General features: G+C 38.1%; 1 protein-coding gene across 4 annotated transcripts in view; it reads right to left on the minus strand.

Moving 5' to 3' along the window:
• tenm1 (teneurin transmembrane protein 1) overlaps positions 1–9728 on the minus strand; it is a 141803-nt gene extending 132075 nt beyond the window's left edge. For 3 of the 4 annotated variants that reach the window (XM_053485855.1, XM_053485853.1, XM_053485851.1), the window contains exon 1: positions 9461–9728. The gene's annotated coding sequence lies outside the window, so the exon portion shown is untranslated. Of the gene's footprint in view, positions 1–1049; positions 1438–9460 lie in introns of those variants that run through there. The other variant, XM_053485852.1, reaches the window with a different exon arrangement.
• Positions 9729–10581: the final 853 nt, after the last annotated feature.

Consider the following 10581-nt stretch of genomic DNA (forward strand, 5'->3'; position numbering starts at 1 on the left):
ATTAAAGTGTTTAAAAAGACCCAGAAACACCAAATGTTAGAGATTTAATTGACGCGCCATCGATCTTTACACAACAATACAAAAATATTGCCATAACCTGAGTAATTATTTTCCCACTCAAGAATGATTTTAATGCAAATGTTTAAAATTCAGAAACAGGAAAACAACTGCATCACAAACATTATATATATAAAAACGCTGTACAAAAAATTCTGAACACGCTAGTCACACTGGTGTTACCCAAGCCTGCTAGCGGTCACCTTTCAGAATGCGCGAGTTACGCTAGCGGCTCATATTCCTTCATCACACGTCTAAGCGCGTATAAATAAGAGGAGGATGTAGCTACTTCACAGGGTTTCTTTTCCTGTCGACGCTAATCAGCTTCAGGAGGAAGCGCACCACGCTATTAATTACCCTCCGAGCTCCGCTATCTGCAGAGAGACAGAGAGCTAGCGGAAAAAAGAGACTAGGGGAAGTGAAACGGAGAGGGAGAAAGACAGAGTGACTGAGATAAAACAACAAGCTGAAGGAGAAAAGCAAAAGGCTGTTCTAATATATTAAATCTGCACGCTAATACGTTACTGCGGTCTGTCAGACGCTTTACCGGCACACATTAGCAGCTAATCACAAAGCTATTGCGGCTCATCTTTACTCGGTGAAATGAAGCTCGAAGATAAACGACGTGTTTGTGTGTTTGTTCCTGGAGACGAAGTTTCACAGAAAAGCGAAATAGTTATCAAAGGTTTAGCAGCTTAGCAGCGCTAATGCGCCACAAATTAACCCTCGATGCTAAATGTTTCATTCCTCACACATACTCCTGAAAAAACTGTTATACCTATATAAAACCAACGAAGTGAAGTGATATTATCTGAACCTGACTTATTTTTTTTCTTTAAACAAACAAACAAGCAAATCAAAAAGTCACATATTTAGCCACAGTAATTAGCAAACAAACCTATGTTGTGTTTTTCTTCACCAATAAAATGTTTCAGTTATTTTTTTCCACAACAACAGAACCTACAGCGAAACGTCGGTTAGCAAACAAGTACCTTAGCATGCTCAACCCCGCAGCGTGAACAACACGCGGTCAAAAATATACACCTCAGCTGATATTTGGCTCATTGCAGCTTCAACAAACGCTTTTGATCTCCATCGACAAGCTTCTGATCCCGAGAATTCTGGTTGAACATTTGGTTCTTCTTGGCATCTTCTTGGCAGAAAGGATAGCGGTCAATAAATTATATGTGTTGGTTTTCTGTTTCTCCATACCACACCCTGTGAGGCCGTGAGGTGTGTTTGGGTTGGTATTCTGTCTAAACATTTAGCTGATGATCTGAGGTTCTCCTGAAGAATTGTGTGGTAGTTCCCCTTCTTTTTCTTCATGATTCACCTCCACAACCATGATTCATAGCTGCTCCAGTTGATCATCTCCCCTTTAACTTTCCAAACATACCTCTGGTTTAATTGTTCCTCCATAAGGAAGGTTTCTTCATTCACATGCTCAGCTGCGGACTTTACTCAAGCTTGAAGATTTGGATGTTGGAGCAGCTTTTGGGCTTCTTTATTTCAGGCCATGGAGATGCAAAACTAGCTTGACTGTGGACAGTGACACCAGTGTTCCAGCAGCTTCCAGCTCATAGCAGGGACTGTGGTTTGGTGGTTCCCTGGCTGTTCCTGACCATTCTTTTTCAGGTCAGGAGGAGGGTGTGGGTTTTGTTCCAGTCCCTGAGACGCATTCCTGACTTGTGTAGATCTGTCTCAGCTCTTTAAGACTTTCACATTATACTGTGTGTGCTGGTCAATCCAGTAAGTGCTGTCACACACACACACACATACAAAGAAGCTACCAGCTGCAGTCCATCATCATCATCAACAGGAAGTGACCTCGCATTGGCAAATTAAAAAACATTTCAAGACTTTTAGCCGTATGGGGTTCAATAACCTAAGTGGGGGTGTGTATACTTTTGACCCTTTGTTGAGGTTAAAAAATGAAAAATATAATAAACCATGTCTGCCAAACTGTTGGAGTTTTCCTCTTTTAAAGTGTGTGAGTGTGTGGAATCGTTCTCATCGTCGTCCCATTGTCTATACCGCTTTATCCTGTCCACAGGATCGTGGGGGGCGGAGCCTATTCCCAGGAGACTTAGGGCACGAAGCGGGTACACCCTGGACGGTCCATTGCAGGGAACACACACACACACACACACACACACACACTCTTTCACACACTACAGGCAATTTGGGAACGCCAATTAGCCCAATCTGCATGTCTCTGAACTGGAACCGGAGAACCCGAAGAAAACCCACTAAGCACGGGGAGAACATGCAAACTGCACACACACACACACACACACAGACCCCGAGGTGGGAATCGAACCCGCACCCTGCGGTGTGAGGCGACAGTGCTAACTAATCTCTAGAAAGTCCTAACGGTGGTCCAGAAAACGTTCTTCACTTAAAGCTAATCGCTATTTTAGCTAACTATGCTAGTTTTTGTTTACGCGCTCTTCTTTTCCAAGCAAATAAATAAAAACTAGCCTAGTTAGCTAAGAAAAAAAACTAACAGTTCCTTGCTTAGCTTTTAGTTTATTTGCGCTGTACGAGCAAGCAGCAGGCTAGCACAAACACAACCTTCATCTCAGGTTATATTTTGACGTGTTTTTTTTAAAAAAAGAGAAATTCTCCATCAAAGAAAAAAAAAACTAGCGAACCTAATGATTAGCATCTCGTCTGCTAAGCAGAAGTATACAGAGTAACGCAAATGAAACAGATTAGCGGTTTTGTAGCGTAGCTCCGGCTAAATGAACAGATTCTCTAAAAGAAGTTTAACGATTTATGACACGTTTTGACCCTGATTAATAAAGCCGAGTCCCACAGGTGGACGTCAGTTAGCGCCGAAGCCATTAGCGGTTTATAGCTTAGCCACACTCCATGAATAATCGCTAAGTGGCTAAAAACAAAAGATTAGCCTGATTTAGGACAGTGCTTAGCGAAACAATAGCACGCTGAGCGTGTGTTTCAGAATGAATTATGAAGTCCACTACTACCGAGCGCACTCCATGTGTGTGTGTGTGTGTGTGTGTGTTGCACTGCAGTGTTTTGCCACTTAGCGTGTATGTGTGTGTGGGTGTGCAAGAGGCAGCATGTCATTTAGCAAGTATATATGTATATATATATATGTGTGTGTGTGTGTGTGTGTGAGAGAGAGAGAGAGAGAGAGAGAGAGAGAGAGAGAGTGACCTGAGCTCTGCACTCCTATTGTTCGATGATGGAGAGAATCGATGTGCAAACGACACAAAGGGGTACTATTGTGAACGCATGTTTAATAATGGGACAGAGAGAGAGAGAGAGAGAGAGAGAGAGAGAGAGAGAAAGATGGAGAGGTAGACTTAAGGGCAGCACTTCTTCAGTTGGAGAGATGGAGAGATGGAAAAGGAAGAGAGAAAGAGAGCTGCACACAAAAGAGCCAAGAGGTGAATAGAGACATTGTGAGAGAGATAGAGAAAGAGAAGAGTGTGTAAAAGAGAAGGAGAGAGAAAGAGAGAGAGAGAGAGAGGGAGAGAGAGGGAGAGAGAGAGAGGGAGAGATAAATACGCATCAGTGGCATTGCTAATAAACCTCATTGAACTGAATTGAACTGATGGAGTGATAGGACCAGTGGAGAGAGAGAGAGAGAGAGAGAGAGAGAGAGCACAAAGAAATGCAAACAGACACTGACAGACACACACACACACACACACACACACACACACACTTCCAGTACACGCCGAGTCTCATACACACTAGCAAACATCAAAATCACAAACTCACACTCTCTCTCTCTCACACACACACACACACACACACACACACACACACACATCCACAGGACATTTCCATAAAGTGAACGCACTCCAATAAAATCCTGAATCATCTTGTATATAATCACTTTTCCAATAAACCTGTGTTCGTTATTATCATTATTATTATTATATCACACACTTACACATACACACACACTTACACACACACACACACACCATTTATATAACACATAACAAATCAACATAATAATAATCTCTAAATAACTCTGGGAATTATGGGAAAACATATTACAACAATTGTTTATAATATTATCATTTACACTCACACACACACACACACACACACACTAGTGCAATTAGCGGTGGAGTAATTTAGCGTTAGCGCGTTTTGCCCTGCTGCTCAGTGTTATGTTATTTTATTTAGCTGTAGTGTTTAATTTCCCAGCGGAGTTTCAGAACGTGGATCAGCTCTTATAAAACTATTACACACACACACACACACACACACACACACACACACACACACACACACTCAGCGTACACAGCAACATACGATAAATAATCAGTGAAATGAAAAGAACCATATTTAATGTAATGTAAACTGCAGCATGTTATATAATATCTGATAAAACTGTATAACAGCACCGTAACGCGTCATATCGTATATCGTATATAACGACCGAACACTTAATGTCGTCTTATATTATAGCACTGAGGAACCGTTGCGGTGGCATCATCAAATCATTTCGCTAAATATTACATAATATCGTGTAATGTCGTATCTTGTTAGAGATCATATTATACTATAATATATTGTACATCTTATCATTTTGCATAACAATATATCAGATTAGACAATATCATACTACAACACTGTATATCATATTTATATCATATTTATATCTTATTTATATCATATTTATATCTTATTATATCGCATAATATTGTGTTATGCCACTTATTACTGTATCAACATGGTATCATCTAGTACATAAAATCATATAGTAAAGTATGGTATCAGTATACTGTACGGTAGTATCACACATAGTGTATATCACATCCCATATCTCATACAGTATGTCGTGTAATGTACATCAGCGTATATAACACTGTATCATTACGGTATGATGTCATATAATAATGTACAACATCAAATAGAGCAGTCTACTGTATCAGTGCAATATTATATCATATAGAAAACTCTATTATTACACTCATCTGAACGGTGTTCATTCTATATTTATGTTTAAATCATATATCATATCCCATAATACTGTATAGTAATGTATTGTAGAGTTGCATTATAGTATCATATTGTACAGTATGTCATATCACATATAGTATCATAGCAGGTAATAATGTATCATATATCAAATTACACTGTATAACCTTTCTTTATATTATATAATATTTTCATATGACATCATATCATATATCAAAGTACCGTATTGTATCATATTGGATCATTATTGCAATATATTGTATAATAACGTATCATTATAGGATCATATTCTATAATATTATACATATAAAATGTATAATTTCTGGTTATATGATATATTTATGGTTCATACAGTACACTGAAGGACCAGAAACCCGTCTCAGAAACATTTCTATATGTCTGTCTGTCTGTCTGTATGTCTGTCTGTATGTTTGTCCAGGCAGAAACTGCCTAGACAGAGTTTAATAAAACTGACAGTCCTTAGGTATTTGCCTGAAGTTAAATCTGCACCTTAAGTCATGTTGTATAATAAGCTACCATATTGGGTGATATAATTTTATATGAAATTGGTTACAATTATATTCGTTATATATGTGTATATATATCACATGTTTTATATATAAAACATATAATACACAATTAGGGCTGAACGGATTCCTCGAGTAACTCGAGGTTTTTTTAATTAATTTTAAAAGCTTGCATTATGTTTTTGCACAATTATTTGTTTGGCGTGACACAGCGCGCTTCTGGGAGCAAACCACCAGTAAACACTGACAAAAAAGAAGCGCTTACGTCACCCACAAAGCTAAAGGAGGCGAAAACTAGTGATGGGAAGTTTGAATCATTTTAGTGACTCGGTTCTTTGAATCTCATTCATCAAAATAAACAAATCTTTTCTTAAGTCATTTAGTTCATTTCGTTCTTTTGATCAGAAATAAAATGAAATGTTGCATTATCAATAAACAGACCCCCAATACGTCTACATACACAAATTTCAGCTATAGTTCCAGTAAAGAAAATATTACAATGTAACTAAGGACATGTTATAATAAACAGAATGAGTAGCTCACCTCTCATATCTTCCAGTCTGAGTCGTTCATTGTTTTGAATCTGTTGCACCGCATAGCGTCTACAGGAGTCACGTGACAAAAGAACAAACGACTCTGAGTAGAAGAGTTATTTAGAAATAATCGCTTAATTCCCTTTCCTGTACATAACCTACGGGGGTTTTGTGATGATTTGTGCATGTGCACCCAGTATAACATGAACGAATCACTCTGAGATTCTCGTTCTACTGAGTCACGTTAAGGATTTGTTCAAAAAGAACGAATCGTTCATGAATGACCCCATCACTAACGCTAACAGTTAGCTGTGTATTCATTTGATGGAGCGTTCTGTTGCGGCTGCAAAATGGAAAAGAAGCGACAAAAATATCAGCGAGCCAAGAGAAGAAGAAACCAGCAGGAAAATAACGACAGAATTTGTCAGTAAAGTCTTAAACTGTATGTTACGCCTGAGATGTAGATTTTAAAACTTTTAGTTCTGAAAGTTAAGTTGCATAACGTAGTCTTTTTGTATAATTATTTATTTTAATGTGTGTGTTATGTGCTGCCACGGATTGCCCCCCCCCATAATCTCTATCAAATATATTAGGACACCACATTTAAAAATTCATATTAATATTATCAAATATATTATTACTATTATAATTAACCCTAGGCACGTGACAAATTAATACACGGAAATTAAGACACGTAATACAAATTCACATATAATGTTTATTTTGTGGCACATTTATTTTGCAGGGGGTTTGTCATGTAATACAAAAATGTTTACACTAAATAAATATTGTTTATGATAAAAAATTACACGAAACGATTTATATTATAAAATAAGCAATATAAAAATATACATGTTGTATATGAAAAAAATATATAATTTATACAGCATACAACTATACATGTCTTTTTAAATTGCTTATTTTATAATCACATTCGTTTAGTGCAATTTGTAATTTTTAAAGCATTAACCTAGGAGTTTGTAATATTTGATAAAGATAATGGGGGGGGGGGGGGTAATCCGTGGCAGGGAGGCATTTTAGCGCATATTAATGTGTTATTTGAAATACCTTTTTTTTTTGTTTTTGCTTTTGAGAAAAGGCTTTAAAATAAGAGTATATGACACTGTAATGCACTTAATTCATCTCAGTCAACTTTAATCTATTCCTTATATTATGAATAATGACTGTTTATTTTTTATATAATGCTGTATGCATTTAAAAAATAAAAGTAGATTTTTCTAAAAAGAAAACCAATTAATCTTTGTTTCTCTTATATATTTTACAGTTTAATTAAGCAAAAGTACATTTTATTTGATTACTCAACTAATCGATTAACTTTTTGGTAGCATATTCGATTACTAAAATATTCGATAGTTACAGGCCTATACACAATACATATTTTACGATACAGTAATATGTGATCACATTTTATTATATATCATATATCCTTATTGAGCAGGGACGTGAATAACCAGGGACCAGCCGATACAATATTATCACTGTATAATACCTGGGTGCCAATTCAATTCATATTGCAATTCTGTGAGTATTATTATTTTCTTAATATGATTCCATCAATCGAAACAAACTTAACAAATAATTCACTCCTTCCTACCCTCCAGTGTGTGAATAGTTTAGAGAGCACCACCTGTAGTATCATAGAGGAACTGTAACATATCATCACCTCAATTGCAAACATATATAAATACCATTTATTTAAAAAAAAAACATAAACTGCCACATAAAATATTCACGATATGTAACTCAATTGATTTTCCCCTCTGTTATTATTATTATTATTATTATTATTATTATTATTATTAATGGACATAAAGTTGTGTTTAAATAGCTTTACTATTCTGTAATAAATATAAATATTTGTTTATATTTACCGTACTTCTAGGTTACCAAATATTCTTTATTCTAACTTATTTAATATCAGACTTTAAAAAAAAAAAAAATAGACCAAGTCTACCCTAAAACCCAGGCTGCATGATAACCGGGTTACAGGTTTGGATTTTTTAAATCATCTGATACTGTATGATTCACCTAGAAACCATGATATAATATGGTCTCATTATTGTTGTGCACCGTCACTCATTACGACAGGGTAATCTCTTCCACATAGTGTAGGATCAGGTACAGTAGCTCTCACAGGTAGCACACTGTATCTATCATCATACACTCACTGGCGTTTTTTAAGACGATGCCTAAAGTTATATATGTTTTGTGAATATTTTTAAGGTTAATCACCCACACCACCAACATCCCCTCCCCTGCCCCCCCACTGAAAAAAAAGAAAGAAAAAAAAAAACTCCAAAGTGCGTGACTGAGAGAACATTTGGTTAGTAACCTAGTAACCAGTGTAATGATCGATACAATCATAGATACTTCAAAGTACTTTTGTAATTAGCTCTAAATAAGAGAGTCAGTCTAATGCCTCAGTGTAAATATACCATGTGTTATATCAGAACGTCACATCGTAATCGGATCATACTGTATCGGATCGGATCGGGTCGTATTGCATTGTTTTGGATTTGTAATGTGTCGGATCATGTTGTATCGTATTGTATTGAATCATATCATATTGTATCGAATCGAATCGTATTGTATCACATTGTATTGTTTCAGATTATATTGTATCAAATCACATCATATCACACTGTTTTAGATTGTATCGTATCATATCATATTGTATCAGACCATGTCGTATCATATCGTACCGTGTTTTATCGGATCGTATCAGTACTGTACTCATTTATGGATATTTGCTCCCAGTGCTTGTGCGCTATGGTATAAAACCTAAGCTGTTATCTGAGATATTATCCGGTCACATGGAGCTGTAGGCGTGTCTCATCTTTTATTCCATCACACTGCGTTACTTCATATTATTATTATTATTATTATTCCCGATGTGGTGTGTGATGATCGCTTTGGACCGGGTATGGTCCCGCCCCGTGTACACTGCTCAGCGGCGCATCACATCCCGGAGTCAGCGCGCGGTTTCGGTCCCGCTCAGGTCCGTTATAGCCACGGATTTGCGGGATCTCACGCGCCGTCTCTCTCTCTCTCTCTCTCTCTCTTTTCTCACGCGTCTCTCTCTTTCTTGCGCGCGCGCAACTCCGGCCCCGCGAGCGAGCGGGCGAACGCGCGCGCGCGATTAGTCACACCGGTCATTACCGAGTAATAGGTGTCGCTGATGCGCGTCTCTCTCTCTCTCTCTCTCTCTCTCTCCGGGGTTTAAGGGCTCGGACCCTCCGACACACAGATCATCATCATCATCATCATCATCATCACCGTCTTATAAATAACACAAGCAGGTGCGTGTGTGTGTGTGTGTGTGTGTGTGTGTGCTTTCTCGCATTCCGTTCTTACCTTCCCGCAGGCACGCGCGCAGCGCAGTCTCGCCGAGCCCGTCAGCAGCGTCCCGCGGCGTCGCGCGCAGCATCAGACACACCGAGTCGGTGCGCATCTCCAAGCGCGCGCGTCCTGTCTGACAGCGCGAGCGAGCCTTTTTTATCCGACACAGACAGAGAGACAGACAGACAGAGAGGCGAGACAGGTGGGGACTCCGGTCCGGTCCGGCGGTAGAGGCGGCGGCGGCGGCGGCAGCAGCAGCGCGGTGCTCGGGTTACCGGGAATAAAAACCCCACTAACCAGAGAGAGATGGTGTGTGTGTGTGTGTGTGCGCGCGCGCGCGCACGTCTGTAAATGCGTGTGTTCAGGGTTGCCAGATTCCTCCTGATTAATCCCCCCACACCTCCAAAGCAAACCTGCTCTGTCTCTAACCCCCCCCCCTCCATCCACTCCTCACATCACACTCTAATCTACATTATTATTATTATTATTATTATAAATAAATTATAATCACGGAATTATTTAATCACATCAAGTGATATTCTGAGCTGAAATAAACCCACCTAATGATATTATACTCTGGGAAAATATAGGGGAAAAAAAGACACATGTATACAAAAGTGTAAATCTGGCAACCCGAATATCAGTGCTACAGACTGATCGCCAGTCTTGACCGTGGACACGCCCACTTTCACACTGATTGACATTCACGCGCACTACTCTCGACACGCCTGTTTTATCTCTCGCTTTTTTTATTATATAAATAAACAAATAAACAATACATAAATAACAATAAATTAATACATTTGTATTTAATATGTCTAATTACTTTTCTATCATAAGAAGACGAAAAACTGGTTTCTTATTGCTGAATGAATAATAGAACACACACACACACACACACACACACATCCCCACGCAATATATATATATAAATTTTAAAATTAATTTGCTTTTCCTCGCACGTAAAATCCCATTTTATTCGTCCACATTACTATGGAAAAATAAAAAATGTAAAAAAAAAGAAAAAAGGTGTGTGTGGGGGGGGTTATTGTAATGTAGTTTTTCACATAATAAATGTGTTTGTTTGTGTAATGAAGCATATTAAAAACAAAGGTATTTTTATTTATGTATTTGTA

Source organism: Clarias gariepinus, chromosome 24 (genome assembly GCF_024256425.1).
Source record: "Clarias gariepinus isolate MV-2021 ecotype Netherlands chromosome 24, CGAR_prim_01v2, whole genome shotgun sequence".
Taxonomy (NCBI): domain Eukaryota; kingdom Metazoa; phylum Chordata; class Actinopteri; order Siluriformes; family Clariidae; genus Clarias; species Clarias gariepinus.